The sequence below is a fragment of the Protopterus annectens genome, chromosome 14.part0, assembly GCF_019279795.1.
Source record: "Protopterus annectens isolate FY-2018-M chromosome 14.part0, PAN1.0, whole genome shotgun sequence".
NCBI classification, from domain to species: domain Eukaryota; kingdom Metazoa; phylum Chordata; order Ceratodontiformes; family Protopteridae; genus Protopterus; species Protopterus annectens.
The window spans coordinates 567233731-567255899 of record NC_056748.1 but is presented as its reverse complement, the minus strand read 5'-3'; the positions used below and the strand labels follow the sequence as shown (position 1 = coordinate 567255899).

Below are 22169 nucleotides of genomic sequence, written 5' to 3'. Positions count from 1 at the left end.
ACAAGGGACTGCCATTCACTCTACCCCCTGCCACCCAAACCCTAACAACAGACACATCAGACTATGCTTGGGGGGCTCATCTGGCAGGGAAGTGCATTCAGGGCAAATGGAGCACAACTCAAATGCACCTACATATCAATCAGAAAGAGATGCTAGCTGTACAGAATGCTCTGACAGCCTTCAAGGACTACCTTCATCCAGGACAGCTAATGATAAAGACAGACAACACCACAGTTATGTGGTACATAAACAAGCAGGGGGTACACATTCCTACCCCCTTTGCAGACTAGCCATGGCATTCTGGGACACGGCCTTGACCTATCAGATACAACTACAAGCTCAATTCCTGCCAGGAAAGCTAAATACTTTGGCAGATGAACTAAGCAGAAATCTAATGGACCCACACGAATGGAAACTGGAACCACAAGTTTTCAACATGTTGACACACAAATGGGGGAACCCAGACCTAAAATTTTTTTGCCTCACCCCAGAACTTTCAGTTGGACAAATTCTGCACATGAATTCATCACAAAAAAGTTTGGAAAGTGGATGCCCTATCATTCAGCTAGAAAAACCTATCAGTCTATGCTTTTCCCCCTCTGCCTCTGCTCTCCAAAGTTCTACTAAAAGTCAAACAGGACAAACCAAAAATGATTCAGATTGCTCCAGACTGGCCTCACCAGCACTGGTACCCACTCCTGCGCAATGTGTCACACCTTCCACCGTGGCACCTGCCTCAGACACCTTACCTACTGTCTCAGCAGAACTACAAAATTCTGCACACTCAGCTCCAAATGTTGAATCTTGCAACGTGGCTAATCAACTAATTTTCACCCTTGGCATCCCTCAGCAGACCAGTCATGGATGTCATTTTGGAGGCTAGAAAACCTAGCACTAGAAAATCTTATGCTGACAAATGGAAAAGATTATGTGCCTGGAACCAATCACAAGGAATAATCACAGCAATGCCCAATATTCCTCAGATTCTGCAATACTTAACTGAGATGCTTCACAAGGGCCTATCCTTTTCTTCCATAAAAATCCATGCCTCTGCCATTTCAGCTCATTACAACACAGAACCTCCCGTCTTCTCTCATCCTCTGTTAAAGCAGTATCTTAGAGAGGCCACAAATTTAAGACCTCCCAGGAGAGCACCAACTCCTGCATGGGACCTCAATTTTGTTTTGGAAAAACTCACTTTCCCTCCTTTTAAACCAGCTGCTACTGCAGACCTAAAATTTCTCTCCTGGAAAACAGCTTTCCTTTTAGCAGTCACTTCAGCTAGAAGGATTTCAGAATTACAGGCTCTTATGGCAGTGGAGCCTTTCATTATTTTTTATCCGGAAAGGGTGGCTGTCAGGACCAATTCATCTTTCATGCCTAAGATGGTATCCAGTGTGGCTCTTAATCAGACCATTCATCTGCCAACTTTCTTCCCCAATCCATAGAAAAAGGGTGAGCGTATTCTGCATTCATTGGATGTACACAGACAACTTAGATTAAACAGGACAAAATCTCTAAGAAAATCTGAACTACTGGTGGCATTTGCTGCAGGGGCAGAGGGAAAGGCTATTTCAAAGCAGACTATATCCAAATGGATAAGCCATTGTATTTGTTTCTGTGCTATATGCACCATGGTAAAACTATCCCCCAGGGGATCAGATCTCATTCCACCAGGGCTGCATCTACTTCCGTAGCCTTTCTCTGAGGGGTTCCTACCAGAGACATTCTAGAAGCTGCTACCTGGAGCTCAGTTCATACGTTCACCAAACATTACCATTTACCTCTTTTCTCTAAATTCAAAGCTGGCTTTGCCACTGCTGTCCTGCAGGGCCTTATAGCTGCTCCTAATGTTTTATAAGTCCATCCTCCCAACCATAGCTTTGGGATTCTACCCAAATGTAATGACTGCAACAGTGAAACACAAAGAATATAGTACAGTTGTGTACACTTACCATAAATGTAGATGTTCAAATGTATTCACTGTTGCAGTCCTGGTTACCCACCCTCCAGCCCCCTGTTTTTCTCTTACTTTACCTCTACTTTATTTTACTATGCTTAAAAGCCTTTTTGGTGTGTTTGCTTTGGTTTGGAGGTAAATTTTTATGGTTTTAATTTTATATATATATATATATATATATATATATATATATATATATATATTGCTCCCCATTTTGGGGGTCATCTGACATCTCGGGCAAGAAAAACTGAAAAACTGGTGTAATGGCATCGACTGCATGTTTTATACCCCTGACGACCTGACGTCATGGAAGAAGGGACAGCAACCGATGCAGGACCCAAGATTTTGTTAATCAGGCTGACTGAGGGCAACCTGCCAGCAGATTACCCATATGTAATGACTGCAACAGTGAATACACTCGAACATCTACATTTATGGTAAGTGCACACAACTGTACTTTTCTGGGAATAGTAATACTTCAAAGGAAAATTGTCACTTTATGTCATTATGGAGTTCTTTAAAGAAGCTGGCTCACAATTGTGTAGTCAAGCGGTAGATATGGTAGATAATGACATACCATCATATATTTTGCAGGATGGAAAAAAGAACAGGGATCTTAGTGACTCTGACACTAGGACTGGTATGTATTAATGCCATTGAGAAATGGCTTGGGGTAAGGAGATAACAGAGTGGGTGGATGGGGCTATTGCAGATTCCCCCCACCCCTGCGTTAACTGCAGTTGCTGATTATTATTTTTTTTTCGGTGTAGTTTTTACCCTGTGCCTTCCTTCAAATCTCTCCCAGTCATACATGCTTATTTGTTTGGGGGGGGGGGGTCATCATTCAGGCAGTCCGAGGTGCTGTTAAACCCCTGAATGTGGCAGATGTACTTTCTGTAGTTTCATTCGTCTTTAAATATTTTACTCAGCCAGTTTCTAACAAGACCTTTAGACTTAATACATATGTAATTGTGAAACTGGAAATGTTGTCTATCTGGCTAGATGTGTTGCATGTCAAGCATATTATGTGAGTAAAATGAACCAGAGGTTAAAAGATCGTATCTGCAGCCACCTGTCTGAGATTAAGAGAGAAATAGTTACAAATGCACTGTATAAACATATTGCAGACAATGGCTCTGGACATAGTTTTAAATTTTCAAGTCTAAGAGTAATTGACAATAATATACATGGGGTAATTTTATTGATTTTACTGAAAAGGAAGAATTTAATTGGATTTTATGCTTAGGGGGCACATATTTTATCTAGTTTGAATGGCTATGTATCTTTAAAGCCTTTATTGAAAGAAAAACATAAACAAGCCTGATTGTCATCATATGACCAACTTTGATATTATATAAATGGTAGATGGTATTTTTTGTTTGATATGCCTGAAGATGTCTTGTTTATGGTGAAAGTTTTTACTTGCGGTTTTATATGTTATTTGAGTCTAATAAACAACTTCATTACCAGCTGCTCGTGGTTCCAGCGACCTCTATTTTACTTGTTTGTTTTTATTTGTGTAGTCACTGGACTTACTTGCATACTGGCTGTATTTTTCTACCTCTATGTTATGGCCTAACTCCACTCCCTGGTCTTTGTCAATGCATAGGCTCACAGTGCCTTTCCCATGTGACTGCATGCTTCTATAGACCCACTAACAATCAGTGGTTTGGTGAGCCTAATGCCTGCCCTAGACCCTCATCCAAGTATATCTGTACAGCATGTGTCTGATTCCTCCCTACCCTCTCCCCCACAGGATGCGAACACTCATACTCCCCTGCCAGTGCCGTTAAACACCTGAGCTGCTAATTGAATTCTGGTCACATGAGCCACTTGGGCCATAAGCAGGACTTTATCCATCTCTGCCACTGTCAGAGGCTTAGTTAATTTTCACATTTCTTCAGTTTCATTAATGAGATTGCTGTTACTATTGGACTATGCCAGCCCCCAGTATCAGCTTGAACTTTGGTAGCAGAATATTACAGTGCAGTGACTGGAAGGTGTCTCAATACATATTTTATACTTGCCGTTTAAACATGGAAGTGTTCTTTTTTCAGGGAGTTACCTGCATGAGCTTCAGTCAGTGCCATCAAGGGAAGTATGTCTGCTTCATTCTAATGTAGGAAGTCAAAATATATTCACTGGGACTTATTTGTTGGTATAGGTGATCCATGAAAGAATGTTAAATACAACAACATGTATCTCAATATGTGTGTTTTTGCCTTTGTCTCCTATTTCCTATTGTAACCCAAAGACATGCTGATGGAGTGATATATGAACTGGCAATTTTCCAGATTGCTCTAGGTGTGTGTGTGTGTGTGTGTGTGTGTGTGTGTGTGTGTGTGTGTGTGTGTGTGTGTGTGTGTGTGTGTGTGTGCATGTGCAGCGTGGAGGTGGGTTTGCATGTGCCCTGTGTTCGTTTTGCATCCTGTCCAGAATTGTTGCCTTCTTTCCACTGCTTGCTAAGATAGGGTCCAGCTCCCATAAGCCTAACTTGGATAAAATGAGTATAGAAAACGAATGATGTATGAGTAATATGTGATGTCTGTCAGTTTAATAGTTTGATAAAAATAACATTGGATAGCAGTAATGGCTTTCTGGCAACTTTTAAATTTGCTTTTAGCTTCATTGAACAAACAATTGCATAATCTTTACTTTTTGTGAATTTCTAGTTAAGTTACATGACTGTAACCTTATCTGCACTTGTTCTGACTAAACACTCATATTTTTATATATGAGGCTGAATTCCACTTGGCATAAAATCTGTTGCAGAAGCTGAAAACAGCAAGAAAGGACAGTGAACATCAATGTCTGTTTTATATTTTTTTATCATCTGCCCTTACTTTGATAATCAGGTTAAGCTTGGTTAGCCAAAGGCCATTTTACAGATGTGTCTTGTGAAGAAAAGTCCAGGCAAATTATATCCATTGAGATGTGGATATAAGACTACTGAGAATGCGATTCTTGACACTGTACTAAAATGTATGCAGACTTGGAATTTTTTTATATCAAAATGCATACACATGTAGTTGCAATGGTTATTTAGTTATGGTGCAGTTTCTCTCACATTTGTTAAATCGTTTTTTTTCTTGTCCTAGTTTATAGCTTACAGGATATGACTGTGAATGCATAACTGGTTTACCATATTGCACATATTTGTTAATTGTTTCCTGATATAGATTGATTGACATGGGAAAGACAGTGTAAAAAGACCATTCTTTTAGCTTATTTTACTGTCTTGCATATTGCAGACAAGGCAGTAAAACAACACTGTCAAAGTGACTGATGCATTCCTTAAGAAGTGGGTGTGCTAATTTGAAGCAGGTTCTGATTCTAAGAGTAAGCATCTCTTCTTTTTTTATTTTTTTTACGTATTCATTTACTTTTTATAGTGTATGTATGACATTGGCGTAACACTAGTAAATAAATGAGGGGCAAAACATACTAAAGGTATAGTTAACCTGTCTTATTGATGGTGTTTAAATGGATGATTTGTCCATTTATTTATATATTTATTCATTTATTACATTGTTTTACTGAATGAGGCCCACAGAGTCAAGAAACACATTTACTGGTGACCTGGAGAACAGGTACTCCAACACACACAGCAAGTGTAGCATTGTGAAAGTCAGGGCAGCTGGGGAAGCTTAACTGATCTTGTTAATCTGCTAACACAATGTGCTTTTCCTCTGTATGATACATCGTTTTGGCATGTTGTGTTGCAAAGGAGTTTAGAGCATAATGTGCAAATTATTCACAGCTGAAAGCATGGGGCGGGGGGGGGGGGTCTCCCATCACGCATATATGAATTTTTTAGTAAAGATTGTTCTGTGATTGGTCAAGGACAAAGGCATTATGACTGTCACAGAGAATGACTGGTAGGACTTTGTGACCAAAGCATGGACATTTGTTACTTTCCAGCAGGAGTTATTTTAAGTTTGTGCAGAAGTTTGTCAATGGTATACAGCTTTGTGTCATTTTTGAAGGCATTCCACATTGAGTGTCCTGTTCTCATCACTTTCACTTGTGCTTTTATCTTCCAAGAAGGAAGTGCTCTAATGACTATAATAGTACTACGATATGGAGCAGTCTGCCCTTTGGAGTTTGTAGTAAGTTTTGTGGACTGTTTAGTGAGCAGCCCTGAGCTGATTTATCAGTCAGGTCAGCATGGACCAAGATTCTGCAGTGTTGAGCAGGGGTGCTCACATCATCTTTCATCCTGGCCACTCAACAGGATGCATTTTCTTTTTGACCAGGTGGCAACTCTTAGAGCTGGTAAATGCAATTCCGTAGATCCACTATGAAAAATCAACTCATAAGCAATTATTAGCAAACTGGGAGTGTCTTCAAGTAGTTTAGAAACTGGGTTACATTAAAAATTAAGGCATTTTTTTCAGGGGCATGCCCCTCAATTATCCCTTTGAGGAGGACTTTCCCCCTACACCCACTTAGTTATATATACTAACTCCATTGACACACAACCTTGGAGAGAAGAAAAAATGGCAAAAAGAGAAAGCAGTTCATTTAGCTGTGGTCATGTAAGTGTAAACGAATATGCAAAAGGTGGGGGCTTCTTTATCTGGAAAACTGGAATCAAGGAAAAATATTATGGCTTGTCAAATAGCAGGACTTTCTAACTCCCTTACATAGTAATTAGGGCAGAAGGGTAATTTTAGAGAATTGCTTTACGTTTTCAGAGTAATGAGGCTTTTGAGCTTGTTAAAGCTGTAACCCTTTATGTGCTTAGCTGAAAGATTAGCTCACCTCTTGTAAAAGGTATTCTGCTTGAACTGAAAGAATGCTTCCCTATTAAATAAACGAAAAGTGGAAATGTCGAATGGCCAAATAAATGAAAAGGCCGTTCCTCGAAATGAATATTTTTGAGGTCCCCTCCCGCTAATTATATATATCAACTCCAAGATCGCACTACTGTGAAGGAAAGGCAAAATTTCCAGCCTTCACTGTACCTCAGTCTTACAATATCGATATCGAGGAATGACCTTTTCATTTATTTGGCCGTTCGACATTTCCACTTTTCGTTTATTTAATAGGGACCCGAATGAACCTTAGAGACTTTATAGGTTTGTACTAGGCTAACGACCATAAAGCTCTTTATAAGCATAATCATGCAACCCAAGTGTGTCCCATGAGTTATTCTATCTTGGATGTTATATATAGGGGGGTATATTAGTTAGACCATGATCTAATGACTACCCCTGTCCATTAGAGATGTGGGCAGCAGACCAAGGGTGAATATACAATTTCCCATTCAGTGGTCCAGGCTATGCTTGAATAGGGTCAGGTAGGGACTCTGCTTCAATTGGTTAGGGAGCCTATTCCACAGAGTGGGAATTTTCTGAGATACATATCTATCTCTCCAGAATGCCCTGTTTACATTGCAAGCAAAATGTAGGTCCTTAGATCTAGTAGTTCATTTTGCAGATATGCGAAAGGCCCATCAGAGTGGGATCCAAGGATGCCTTGTATGCCAGGTGTAGATCTCCTCTCTGTAACCTGTAACAGGGTATCGAGATAAGGCTTTTTTCAGGCAATCTAGCTAAGATTTTGAATTTAGGCCCTCTTTTCTTTTTGTGAGGAACCTTTACAGACATGAAAAAAGAAGTAAGGTGGGAAAGCAGCAACCACAACAAAATAAAAAAACAGCCACTTCCAAGCCAATAACTAGTCCCCGAATAAACACGAAATACCACCTAACAAGTGAAAAGGTAGAAGATAGAATCCACACAAGCCGAATGATTGCCACACTTTATTGTAAAATCCACACAGATCTTGTTGTAAAATCCACACAGGTCAAGCGCTTTCGTCAGAATGACTTCTTCAGAACAATTTCAAATTAACCAGACATTCCTTATATACCCAAAATTAGTTAATCAATCCAATTAGCACTAAACATTTAAAAAGACAGTAACCCAGTAATGTAAAACAATTAAAACAAACCAGTGTTGTTTATATATAGAAACATATAAAATTTACTTTATTTTGTTAGCTCTAAATCAGAGCTCTGGTTTAATACTGATGGCCTCATTGATGCCAGGAAACTCACAGGCATTAACCTTAAATTGCCATCTAGTTTCAGCCCTAAGTAACTTGTTGGTCCAATCCCCCCCTCTAAAATCTTTATTCAGTATTTCTAAAATACCAAATTTAAAACTATGGGTGGGGTTGATTTTGATATGTTTGTATAAAGCATTTTTACCATCCATTCTAGAAATACTGTAACAGTGTTCGTAAATTCTACGGCTTAATCTTCTCTCTGTTTTTCCAATGTAAAAACATTGGCATACATTACACAGAGCTAAATAGACAATACCTGTTGTATTACAAGAACCTGTAACAAAGGTTACCTCAAAACCAAAAGGGCCTAGCTTTGCCTTGGGAGTCTCCAAAATATATTTGCAGTATTCACACGCCCCACATCTGTGGGTACCTTCCCTTCTCCTTCTACCTGATGGAACGTGTTCCAAAATATTTTTCAAGTTTTTATGGACTCTGTAGGTAAAAAGAGGTTCTGGGCCAATTAGGGCTAAAACATCCTTGTTCCCCTTAAACATAGCCCAATTGTTCTTGATTATCTTTTTAATTTCTTCTGATGTTTCACTGTAGGTTAAAACCATAGCTTGGGTAAAATCTTTTTCAGCATTATAAACTGTGGACTCCACTCTCTCTAGAACCCACAAGGGTTGGTATCTATGGTTCCATTCACCCATAACTTGGTTTCTGATACCTTCCAGAAAAACAAGAGGGTATCCTCTATTGAGAAACATGTCCAACACTAGTTTAGTTTCCTCTTCTACATATTCCTTCTTAGAACACATCCTCACTACTCTTACCATTTGCCCCTTAACAGTGTTACGTTTAATATACGGGGGATGGTTACTTGAATATACCAAGTAATCACTGGAAAAAGTAGGCTTCCTATAAATCCTGGAGTGGAACATGTTATCTTGAGGCTCCTTAATAAGTTTGACATCCAAAAAATGAATTTCACTAGAATTCCCGTTACCAGTGAATTTAAAATAATCACATACTTGATTAATGTACTCCAGAAAAGATTGGAATGACTCAGTACCTTTACAGACATTCCATTTGTTATGTGTCTGGTTAGGTACATACGGATGTGAGCTTTATACTTAATGACAGGCCTGATGAGTATCAAGTAAGTGGCACAATGACTTCCCTGGACTTAGATGCTATGCCCTTAAGTATAAGCTCAATGACATAGAATGATTTCTTTACTACTTTTAACATATTGGTCAAAGACCAAGTTGCTATCTATGTATGTTTCCATATCCATGACTACTGGTTCTATTCTTGGGGGTGTTTTATCTGTGATGTAGTTTCGTGGGGTGGCAACTGTCCAAAAGGTACAGTTATGTATACCTTTGAATTGAGTTTTATGTTGTGGCTTTGGCACCTGTCTTTTGTTTGTGTTAGACACTCCTGTAAGATGTTTGTGCCTTGGGTGATTCTATGAATGCCTCTAGTTTGCAGTCATCTGTGAACTTGGCCAGCCAGATGTCTTTGGCAGTGGCTTTCACTTCTGAGAAGTAGATGCCAGAGAGAGGAAGACCCAGCATGGAGCTCTGTGGGACTGCGCTGGTGACTGGCTTCTTTCTGGAGGTGGCCTCACCAATCCTAACTTAATGGGTCCTGTCTGTGAGCCAGCTGGTTATCCAACATGTTATATAGGGGGTTATGCCTAATTCCAAGTCTATTTATAAATAATAATACCCAAGTGCCTTAGCCATGCTTGTGTAGGTGGTGTGCACTGTTTTACCCTCATCCTTTCCCTTGATGTCTATATTCTCCAAAGTGAGAAGAGTTTGGAGGGAGTGTAGTTTCTTGTTTAGTAGGCATGAACTTCCTTTGACAAAATCAGACTGGATTGGATCAAGAGTCTGAAAGTTTCCTGTGTCCCTGTTGATCATTACCATAATAATTGGTTCCATGGCTTTGCATATAATATTTCATCAGACTAATGGATCTTTAGTTCCCAGGATCAGTGAATGGTCCACTTTTATGTAGAAGGATGGCCACTGCAGTCCTCCATTCCTGTGGCATGAAGCCTGATGTTCTTCGTCTCCCATTGCTGCAGTCCTTACATATGGGTAGTCCGCTGTCCACAATCGGCCCGAATACCAAAGGGCTAGAACCGGCGTCGGTCATCGGCACCCGAGACTGACGTCAGTACGTGCCAGTACAAATGCGCATGACCGACGCCATATACTCAGTCTTTCTTGCCGCGTGGTCCTAAGCAGAAGCAGCCTTTTGCAAGTGCTGTTCGGCGTTCTGGAATTGTCGGTTTTTGAGTTTCAGACCGGAGACCAAGTTGGGCTAAGTACCCCGTTGGGGACACTTTTGTCTTTTTCTTGCCTCAGTATTGACGGATGTCAGAAAAAGTTAATAACTGTATTTCTTGTGGGAAACAGATTCCTCATAGGAATTACCATTCACTCTGTATTCCTTGTTTAGGGCCTGAGCACGACGTGGTTGGGTGTCGCTTTTGTGCTACTTTTAACAAGCGTACTATTAAACGTCGGTTGGACTGTGCTAAGCTTGTGTTTGGTAAACGTTGTAATTACAACATGCCGTCGGATTCTCCGACGCCTGGTTCTTCTAAGAAACGCAAAGAGAAGGCTTTGCGGTCCAAACAGGATAAGTCATCCACTCCGGACGCCGGTTCTGTAGAACCACCGAATTCTTCAGCGGCTCCTTCTGAAAGTTTACCTGAGTCTCAAGGGGAGCCTTTGTTACTACAGGAAGTGGCTTCTCCTGTGTTAGGCCAGGCTGAGGGTGCTTCTCAGATGTCGGTGGTTCCCTCCCCTCATAGGGTAGTTAGGCCTCCTCCTTCTCAAAGCAAAAGCCATTCTAAGTCTAAGTCTGCCCCTGCTGGTGCTAGTCCCCAGGGTCCAGCTCCTAGGAAGCACATGTTAAAGATGGCTGAAGATTTGATAACTTTAATTAGGGGTTCTATGCCCCCCCCCCTGAGAAGAGGCCCAGGGTACAGACAGAGTTGGAGGATTTGGTTCAGTCTTCCAATGAGTCAGATTCTTCTGTGGAAGAACTTCAGGATTTCCCTCCCTATTCTGATTCGGAGGCTGAGGACACTACTCCTCTCGTCCCCTCCAGAAGATTTTTCTTTCTCTGAGACTTTGCATTCCATGAGGGAACATTTCAAATGGGAAGGCCAGGATTATTCTGATTCTCGTAAAAGGCTAAGAGAATTCTTGTTTTTGCCTCAGCATAGGCCCTTGGCTATTCCTCCTGTTCTGGATGTTGTTCAGGATGTCTTTTCTGAGGCTGCCCTTAACCCAGATTCTCTGCCTCCTGCCCCGGTTAAACCAGATAGATACTACAGGGTTCCAGAAGCTCACAAGTACTTATATAAGAGTCCTAGGGCTGATCCAGAAACTATTACTCAAGGCCCCAAAGGTGTTAGGGCTTCTGTGGTTAAGAATCCAGTTCCTCTGGACAAGGATGCTAGGGCCCTGGATAGGTGGGGTAAAAAACTGTATACCTCTTCTACTTTGGCTATGAGAGCTTTAAATTGTCAGTTTCATATGCTCAGGTATCAAAATTATTTGCTGGGCCAATTGAACTGTAAAGTAGATGCTTTAGCTGAAGGTATTGAATGTAAGGAGCTTCAGGATTTAGTGCATGCTTCAGACCAAGTTGGTAAGCATTCTTTGCAGTGTGGTTTTGATGCTTTACAGGCTTCTTCCAGGGTGGCTGCTACTAGTTCAGTTGTTCGCAGGCATGCCTGGCTTAAAGATCAGACCTTGTCAGAGCATGTTAAGGCTCGAATTATGGATGCTCCTCTGCAATCTGATGTTCTTTTGGCCCTCCAGTAGAGTCAGTTTTGAAAAAATGGAGGAAAAAGCTAAGTCTATGCAGACAGTTAAGGACTTTTACAGGTTCAGCCCCTAAGTTCAGTAGAAATTGGCCTGCTAAGGGATGGTCTTTCCCTCTTGGATTATCAATCTAGGGGCAGGTCGAGGCGAGGTAGAGGTAGGGCTTCCTCTCAGGGCCCTGTTACTTCTAGGACTTTGAGTTCTTCTACCCTTTCTGCTGGGGAGGGCAGGGGTCAGTCCTTTCGAAACAGACCCAATGACCTGTGTCTTCAGCTGCGGACTCTGCCTTGCTGGCAGCTCCTCTAGGAGGAAAACTGGGACTTTTCAAAAGGAATTGGCATTTGGTTACCCAAGACAAATGGGTATTGGACATAATAAATCGAGGCTACAAATTTTATTTTCACTCATTCCCTCCTTTCAAAGGTATGCCGGATGTGCCTCATCAGCAAAGACTGGAAGCACAGGCACAAATTTCTTCTCTGCTTCAGTTGGGAGCAATACAGGAAGTACCTTCTGCAGAAAGGGCACAGGGTTTTATTCCAGTCTTTTCTTAGTGCCAAAGAAAGGAAATACTTGGAGACCAATTCTGGATTTGTCCATTCTAAACACCTTTCTGGAAATTCCAAAATTCAAGATGTTAACACTGCAACAGCTGTTACCTATGCTGGGCAAAGATCACTGGATGGTGACTCTGGATCTCAAAGAAGCCTATCTTCACATTCCTATCAGGCCCAGTTGCAGGAAATTCCTGAGATTTCGGAATGGGAATTTGCATTATCAGTTCTCTGCATTGCCCTTTGGCTTGTCTACTGCGCCCAGGGTATTCACAAAAGTCCTGGCTCCAGTAATAGCTTTTCTCAGACTAAAAGGAATTCAAATTTATCCTTATCTGGACGACTGTTTGATTCTGGCTCAAGGCGAGCACGAACTTCTACGACATCTGCAGTATGTAATGACAGTTTTAAGATGCCTAGGGTATTCTGTGAACGAAATAAAGTCCAGTCTAGTACCCTCACAAGAGATGTGTTTTCTGGGTGTAAGACTGAACACAGCTGCTCAGATGGCATTTCTTACCCCAGACAAACAAAGAAATCTTCACCTATACTTCCAACAGTTATCAGTAATGTCCAGGCTGACTGCAAGGACAGTCCTTCAAGCCTTGGGGTTCATGGCATCTTGCATTCTAGTACTTCCCAATGCCAAACTGCATATGAGGAAGCTGCAATGGTATCTCAAAAGCATTTGGACTCAACACAGCCACGATTTGGACACTGTCATTCGGATTCTGCCTTGCATTCAGAAAGAATTTGTGTGGTGGGCTCGGGAATGTCACCTAAATAAGGGACTCTCTGTGACCCAACCAGAGGCAAGTCAGATATTAACGACAGACGCCTCGGAGTCAGCCTGGGGAGCTCATTTCACAGGAAAATGGATTCAAGACCTTTGGCCCCCAGAGCTACTTCACTTGCATATCAACATGAAAGAGATGCTGGCAGTTCAATTTGCTTTGGAAGCATTCAAGGGCCTACTTCAACCAGGACTGGTGTTGATTCGAACAGACAACACAACTGTCATGTGGTACATCAACAAGCAGGGCGGAACTCATTCTTACCCTCTTTGCAGACAAGCAATGCTGTTATGGGAAACTGCTTTAAATCTGCACATCACTCTTCGAGCACAGTTTCTGCCAGGAGCACAAAATTCTTTAGCAGATGTTCTGAGCAGACAGATTGTGGATCCTCACGAATGGAAGTTGGACCCTCAGGTATTTCTTCAGTTGATCATGGCTTGGGGAACTCCAGACATAGATCTGTTCGCTTCTCCTCTGAATTTCCAACTGCCACTGTTTTGCACAAGGCTGTTTCATCCAACAGCCTGGAAAATAGATGCACTATCCTTCAGGTGGAGCAACCTTCACGTGTATGCTTTTCCTCCCTTGCCTTTTCTTCCAAAGGTACTGTTGAAAGTCAGGAGGGACAAACCTTGCATGATCCTTATAGCACCGGATTGGCCTCGTCAGCATTGGTACCCTCTGTTGAGGAGCTTAATTCATGGGACACCTTGGCCATTACCACAGATTCCTCACTTATTGTCTCAGGAAAACAATCATTTTCTCAATGTCAGGGTGCAATCCCTACACCTGACAGCCTGGCATTCTGTTTTAAAGAAGGAGGGCCTTCAGCTCCCTCAACAAGTTTTGGATGTTATTTTGGAAGCCAGGCGACCTAGTACTCGAAAGGTTTATGCTGATAAATGGAAGAGATTTTTTCTTTGGAGTTCAGCTAAAGGCTTTGATGTCAAATTGCCTAATTTGAGTTGTACATTGCAATATTTGACTGTATTATTGGACAAGGGTTTGTCCTTCTCTTCTGTAAAAGTGCATGCTGCAGCTATTTCTGCTCACTATGATTGTGACCCTCCTTTGTTTTCACATCCATTGGTTAAACAGTTTCTTAGAGGGGCAAAGAATATAAGACCCCCACGAAGAGCTCCTACTCCTGCCTGGGATCTTAATTTTGTTTTGGAAAAGCTGACTCTGCCTCCTTTTGAACCTGCAGCTACAGTTGAATTGAAGTTCTTGTCTTGGAAGACTGCTTTTTTGTTGGCTGTTACTTCTGCTAGAAGGGTATCTGAATTACAGGCCCTCATGGCAGTGGAACCTTTTCTGATTTTTCACAATGACAGAGTTTCCTTCATTACTAATCCTACTTTTATGCCTAAAGTGATTTCTAATGTGGCATTGAACCAATCTATACATTTGCCTACTTTTTATGCTAACCCCCAAAATAAAGGGGAAAAAGTTTTGCATTCTTTGGATGTACATAGGCAGTTAAGGTATTATTTGAGCAGAACCAAAGAGTTCAGAAGATCTCAACAATTATTTGTTTCTTTTGCTTTGACTTCACAAGGGAAAGCTGTCTCGAAACAAACCATTTCCAAGTGGATTGGCCATTGTATTGCTTTTTGTTACTCTCATCATGGAAAGGATGTTCCAGTTGGGATCAGGCCTCATTCGACTAGGGCTACGGCCACCTCTACTGCTTTTTTGAGAGGGGTAGCTACTAAAGACATTCTAGAAGCAGCTACTTGGAGTTCTGTACATACCTTTACAAAGCATTATCATTTACCTCTTTATTCTAGGTCTAGGGCCGGGTTTGCCACTGCAATCTTACAGGGCATGTTAGCAGCTCCTAATGCTATTTAGTTGGCCAGCCTCCCTTTTTTCCGTTGCTCTGGGATTCTACCCATATGTAAGGACTGCAGCAATGGGAGCGAAGAACATAGTACAGTTTTGTACCTACCATAAATGTAGATGTTCGTGGATCTCCAATGCTGCAGCCCAATTTTTCCTCCCTCCTTCCCCCTTTTTAGGTTGGGTTTTGGGTGGTGTTTTTTGCATTCTGGCGTCTGAGGCAAGAAAGACTGAGTATATGGCGTCGGTCATGCGCATTTGTACTGGCACGTACTGACGTCAGTCTCGGGCGCCGATGACCGACGCCGGTTCTAGCCCTTTGGTATTCGGGCCGATTGTGGACAGCGGACTACCCATATGTAAGGACTGCAGCAATGGAGATCCACGAACATCTACATTTATGGTAGGTACAAAACTGTACTTTTTAAACTATAGTCACAAAGCCAGTTTTGAGGCTGTAGTTAAATAGTGATACCAGTGGCACAGGTAAGTCATATTCAGGAGACATCCCAGGATATTATCAGGGCCCATTGAGATAGTGTTCTTGGCCTTAAAGAGTGCAGCCAGGACCTGTTCCCTTTTTATAGTTGATAGGGTTATGACTGAAGGTATTTTCTGCGGGGGTATCTGTGGGTGAGTGGGGGAAAGGTAAAGTTAAGTTGAATTTGTCAGCCAGCAGATTCTGTGTATCATGCAGCTCAGTGAATGTGACACTATTAAACAACCAGTTGGGCTCACTGTTGTGTGCTGCCTTTGATGTGTCTGACATAGTTGAAGAAGGCCTTATAGTTGTCTTTGGCCTGGGAGGCTACTTTGATCTTAAAACTTGCTACTTCGATCTTGAAACTGGTTTTCTTGTTCTTAATAAGCCCTCCTAATTTTCTGTTTACTTTGATTGGAGAGGACTTTTTTCCTTTTGTTATATAACCTGATTAATTTGCGATTCCACCAGGGTGGTTTGTTGGTTTTAGAGTATGTTATGGGCTTACTCTGTCCGTTAGGCTAACTAAAAACCTTTTAACAATAAACAATAACTAAATTGGCTACTATGACCTTTGGAAGACTAAGGAAACTAGGTTTATCCAGCCCCCTAAAAATTAGCACACCCCTCTAAAAACCATCCTCGTCTCAGTCCATCATTACGTGTACGTAGGACTTGCATTAGACCTTACTATCCCACTCCAAACCCATACAGAAAACATTGCTAAAAACTGTCCTCTCAGCTTAAAGCTACTTACTCTGTTTCAAACCACCTCATCTCTGAAGCCAGAAAATCTAAAAAATGTATTTATTCCAAAACTGGAATATATTCTTCCCATTCCCACACTACTCTGTTCCCATAACACTGGCCTTATACAAACCACTACCAGTGCAGGCTACCATCTTACTTATCTACCCATTGAACATCGCTGCATCTCCCTGTAGAAAGCTAACTACCTGCCTATCCCAGTTAGATCTACACTCCTAGTGGCATGCTTTACTTTGAAAATCCTCTCTGAACACTACTGGCCTTACCTTGAAACCAAGTTTTACCCCTCTGCACCACCTTACTCATGTGTGCTAACCCTACTCATTACCATAGTAAAAACCCTTTTCTTTACAGTACCACCACGAAAGACAAAAGGATACAGAACACACACAACATCAAAAATGCAAAACAAAATCTGTCCCCTTACCTAGCCTTTACCCTAAACCCTATCAGAGGTCAGTCATGAATACACACCTACCACTGTAACATTTTCAGTCACAATATTCATTTTCCTGCATATGGACACTGTAAAATAAGCATTTGTTCATTTGAGCTTTCAGTGAAATGTGGTTTCAACATTTTGCATTGTGTCTTTCACCCCCTCAAAAAAATTCCATTCTAATGATTAGTAGATGTTATATCATATGTAAATGAGAAACAGTTTTAACAAATAGAGTACTGTTTTGTTAATTAGGTAAACCCGCTGAACACAAGTGTGGAGAGGAGACCCATGAGTACTGTCTACTTAAGTGACTTTCTTATAATCATGTAGTTTGCAAGTTGAGACTGGAGAAATCAAACCCAGAGCTACAAGATGAAGCTTGTTAACAGATCATAGCCTTAACCATATGAGCAAATCTTTTAGAAACAGACTGCCAGGCTTCTAAAAAAACATTGCTAGTGACTCCCATTAGTTGAAAAGTGCAAATACGATACTGCTGCCCACAAACTATAAACTCTGGAGATGTTGTTAGGGTAAAAGATACTACCTAACTTGTAGTAATTTAAAGGAGTAGGAAGCGAGATGCATTTGCAGCCTTGAGGATTAGTTACTGGAGTGTGCTTAGCATGTGCATTTAGCTTTTAATTTAAGGTGATTAGGCAAAGCAAGAAGGATCTGTTGAGAGTACTTTTTCCAAGTGCTTTGGGGAAGAGAATTTCACATGTCAGAGGCTATATCCCTGAGCATTAAGTTATCTTTGCTGCAGTGAGATGTGTCCTGGGTGTAGATTTCTTTTTGGTTAACGAGGTAAAGTTAGTTGTCACAAATGTTTTTTTTTGTTTCAGTAATGACTCAGGAGGACTTTCAGGTGGGGTGATTTGCTTAGTTACATAATGAGCAAATGAAGACAAAGGGAATCAAACCCAGGGATATGGAATAAGTGGTTGTTAGAAGTTGATAGTCTTAATCCTCTGTGTTAAACTGCCACAATCTGCAACAAACTCCTACTGCTTCCTAACATATTGGTGGTACTGGAGGCCTTACCCAATCAACTCTTGCCTGCTCCAGTTCCTATCTGTCTTAATGGGTTACTCTGGCAGTGGTTATCTACTCTTTATGGTAACTGCTTCTTATCACCTCTGTTTATCCTCTGATGATTTTTTTGTTGTCCCTGCTTCTGATCTGTAACAAACACCCCTCCGTTAACCAACCAGCCTTTTTTGTTTCCCTATCCCATGACATTTTGTTCAGTGGTGAGGCAAAAAGAGAGGCCAACTTCTAGGCATTTTTTAAAATGAATTTCTTTGCTAACTGGATAAACCCACTGGACACATGCCCCTTTTCAGGAGTGACTCAGGACCACGGTCTGATTAAGTGACTTACGCCTAATCAGGCAGTAGATTTGGGGATTGTTAGCTACTAATACCTACCTTGGGTGGTATGAAATGCATGTTGCTGAGGCACTGCCTTTAGTACTGCCCTAATAGCATGTGAATGCTGTCTTTGTCAGAGCTGTATATGACTGTTTAAAACAGCAGTTGTCCATTTTGGTTAGAAATGATGTACATGTTTTTTAAACTTGCCAGGATGAGAAGTACTGTGTTTTCTGTGGTGGTCGAAATGCTGGGCAACTCAACTCATTCCTTTCCCTGGGTAAGTCATTCTTTGAAGTGAACGTTCGCTGTATTAGGGTCGATGAACAAAGGTTTGTGGAAATGAACTTTTGACAAACTAATATAGACCTGTGTGCAGAGGGATAGTTGCACTTCCCTCTGTGTTTGGTGACCTGGTGACACTGTCTGCTGTTTTTTGTTTTGGTTTTTACTTGGCCTGTAGCACCTCAAGAAATCTGTAAAATATTCATTAAATATATTATCTCTATATGTTCTTCAAAACGTAAAGATCTTTTTTTTTTTTTGCCTGGGCTTCAGTAAACATGGGCATTTATAGGTCTGGCATTCTAAACATTGCAGCTTTTACAGTGAAATTTCAAACATTACATCATTAGGAGTGATTTGGAGGTGCCTAAGAACTACTGATTCCCCCTTTCCTACGACTGATATGATTGTTTTCTAGTTTAAAGGTGTGCTGCAGGCAGGTTTGCAGATCAAAGGTGGTGTTTACAGGAATAATGCTTCTGTTATCTACTGAAAAGCTGGGGCATGCTGCCATCTGGTGTTGACGTTTCTAACTGTATTTGATTTTCTAGTTGCAGAATATGTATGGTGACTTATCTGGTAATAGTTTATATAAGTATGCCTATGGCTTAGAGAAATTGTCAGGATTGCACAATGGATAGTTTATAATTTTTGCTAGGTGGTATTTCTTGTCTAAACATTTGTATTTATATGTATTATGTATCTGTCTGTGTCTCCCACATTCTATACACTCTGCCAGTATAGTTTACCTGGATAAATGGCCATTTACAGTAGAGCCCTGGGAAGAATAGCTCGGTGAATTGTTTAAAAAAAGTATAATTAAGTGCAGCTGTTGAAAAGTATTAAATGCAGTAAAGCAAAAAGTGCAAATGAGATATAATATTTATAGACAGAATAAATGAAGGAAATTAGTTAAGAAAGAGAGTAGGAGTCTTAGTGGGGGAGACACTTAAGATTAGATTTACAGTGAGATTAGTATTGGGACATAGACTTACTAAGGTATAGGATGAGATAATTGAGCGAGTCAATGGGGAAAGCAGAGGATACAGGTTGTGATGTACTCAGACATGAGGACCTGTCAAAGGAGATAGCTGCAGTGGTAATAAGCAAGGCTAGTGAGGGTAGAGAAATTAATAATATAGGATTACACGTTATTCTCAGATTTGTAATTTATGCCTGCAGGTAGCACACTAGGAGAAGAGGATTAGGGAGTTCACAGGGTAGCAGCAGCAGAAGGCATGGAAGAAGGGCTTGGTACTAGTAGGGAGATGTAGAGAAACCCTGTGCACAGACAAGGAAAGGCTCCATCTTAGTCAAGAAATGACAGTGGTCCTCAGAACTGAGTTGAAAATTACTTTTGGTATGGGAGTCTGTGTCAGTGTGGCTCTAAAGTTGCTCCAGAAGATTGAGGTGGTTAACCGGGTATCTCTTCTCAACACTGGGGACTGTAGTGTGCTAGATACTTGAATCTCTACCCGATATACTGAGAAACTAGAAATGATAAAAAATAAGCTCGCAAACAAAATTAAATTGGCTGTGGCTGGTGGTTCTCAGCCTGCTAGTGCAACTACAACTGATGTATGGGCTTTATAGCTTATCTAAGCATTGATAGTAAGATGTTTCAAAATGGTTCCCTGGAAGCCAAACTTTAGTTACTAAAAGATAGATGTAAATATTTTGAAGACAGGTCCTGGAGAAATAGTCTCTGTGTGATGGAGGTTGCAAACCATATGGATGCTAATGACTGTGAATGATTCATGGTGCAGCATCTAGGAAGGTAGTTTGCACTTCCTGCGTTGGTAGTTATACTTGAAAGGCTCATTGAGTGCTTCAGCTGGGAGCTGCAGGTGTGGTTGGATGACCTTGTACATCATTGCCAGATCTGAAATATTCTCTATGAAGGAGCAGATTCTCACAGCAAACTGTTATCTTGGTAATGTTTGCATGGTAGGAGATAAACTATGTACTGAGAATAGTCAATTTAAATGAGAAGCTGAGCACTCAGTTCAGAGGGGGTAGTATGAGAAGATAAGAACAAGAAGCTTTGGTTTCACTTAAGCTACCTTGCCTGTCTAAAGATGCATCTGACTGCAGGGAGAAAAATGTTTGTGGGTTCTGAATGTGCTACTTGGTCATTTAGTTAAATTCCTTATACTAGCCAGAAGGGCAAAAAATAAATCAAAGGAAGAGACGGGGGTCATTGTTATTGGTTTTGGAGGATATCTGGGTAAAGAATGGTAATTACAATAACACCTTTCAAATATACAGGTAGAATCCAGAGTGGAATTACAGAACAGACTCTAAAAGCCACTGTTCTATCTTTGTTGTTGTGAGCTTTTAGGCCAGTTTACAATTGAACATTATTTGTGAATAAAGCTAGCATGTGATGTTGTTAGTCTTTATTCATTCCTTACTGATGGGTATCGGTTCTGTAATCAGAACCGAGTCGGCCGTTATAACAAGCTCGTGCCAGCCAAAAAACTCTTGAGCTAAGCTTACCCATAGTGCCCCTCTCTCTGTCACTCCAGATCTCGTTTGCTACATATACTATCAAGACGTGTCAAGCCAACTCTCAATCTAAGTCATTTAAAAATTTTCTACTTAAAAAAATTCCTTTCTTGGTTACTTGTAAAACCTCTTCTTTGTTAGTCGTTTATAGTTTGCTTACCCTCTGGTCTCTTTTTTTTACTTTCTTTACCAAGTTTGTGATATCCTTTGTATCACTGCTGTTACAGGCCTCCCTTACCCCTGAGGTAATTTCCAGTACTATTGTTGGTATCCTCCTCTCTTCCCCCCTTTCCTTTCTCCGTTCCTTTACCCATTGGGTATTTCTTGTTTTACCATTCTTGGTAAACCAAAAAAAAAAAAACTATTTTCTCTCTCTAACTGTGGTAGTGTGTAATTTGTTGATTGTTTTTGTGTATACTGTAAACAGGTGCTCACTGTATATTCGACGATGGCTGATAAAAAAGGAATGAATGGCTTCAAACAATGCAATAAGTGTGGTAGAAAAATGCCAAATTCAGACAGTCATTTATCTTGTGTTTATTGCCTCGGGTTACAGCATTTGAAAGTTGAACCTCCTTGCGATATATGCAAGGCCTTTAGCACCTGTACCTTGACAGAAAGAAAAAAATAAACTGATTCATAAGGGTCTTCTAAATACTCCTTTCTCAGAGGCTATTTATGAGATGGAGGGCTCAACCCCTCCTAAAAAAGAGCACAAGAAGAGAAGCCATTCTGTTCCTTCATCTCCAAAATCAGGTAAATCTTCTAAACTGAAGCCAAAATTTCTAAATTGTCACCAGAAATCTTGCACCGTGGCCTCCAACTCCTTCTACAGTGCTGTTCTCAATACCAAGGCCTCAACCAGCAACTAGGGTGCCTCCCTCGGCACCAATCCTTCAATTTTCCACTACGGTACCGTCCTCTGCACCAATGCCACAAGCTCCCTGCACGGTACCTCTTGCGAGTACAGAACCATTCAGAACTTCTTCTCCCATGGCAACAGTACAGACACCCCTTTCAGCACCAAAAATAGTTTTTCCAACTCCGGTCATTGTCCCCCCATACATTTTGCTGGTCCTTTGATCACAGTTCCGAAAGGTGAGGTATTACCTTGGACCCGATATTCCCCTGCGGCAGATCCCTTCTTTGGAAAACAGTACAGCCCCTTTTTAGAATGCCCGGATTCTCTGTTGGAGATGTCAACCCACTCTTCCAGGAGCCTTTCGGAATTCGACATAGTGAGGCTTGTGGATCAGCTGTTGGTGGCCAGAGGATATCCAACACCTT

At 41.1% G+C, this 22169-nt stretch overlaps 1 protein-coding gene across 1 annotated transcript in view; it reads left to right on the top strand.

Annotated features, from left to right (window-relative positions):
* MINPP1 (multiple inositol-polyphosphate phosphatase 1) overlaps positions 1-22169 on the top strand; it is a 1197381-nt gene that overhangs the window by 714723 nt on the left and 460489 nt on the right. The gene's annotated exons all lie outside the window — the stretch shown is intronic.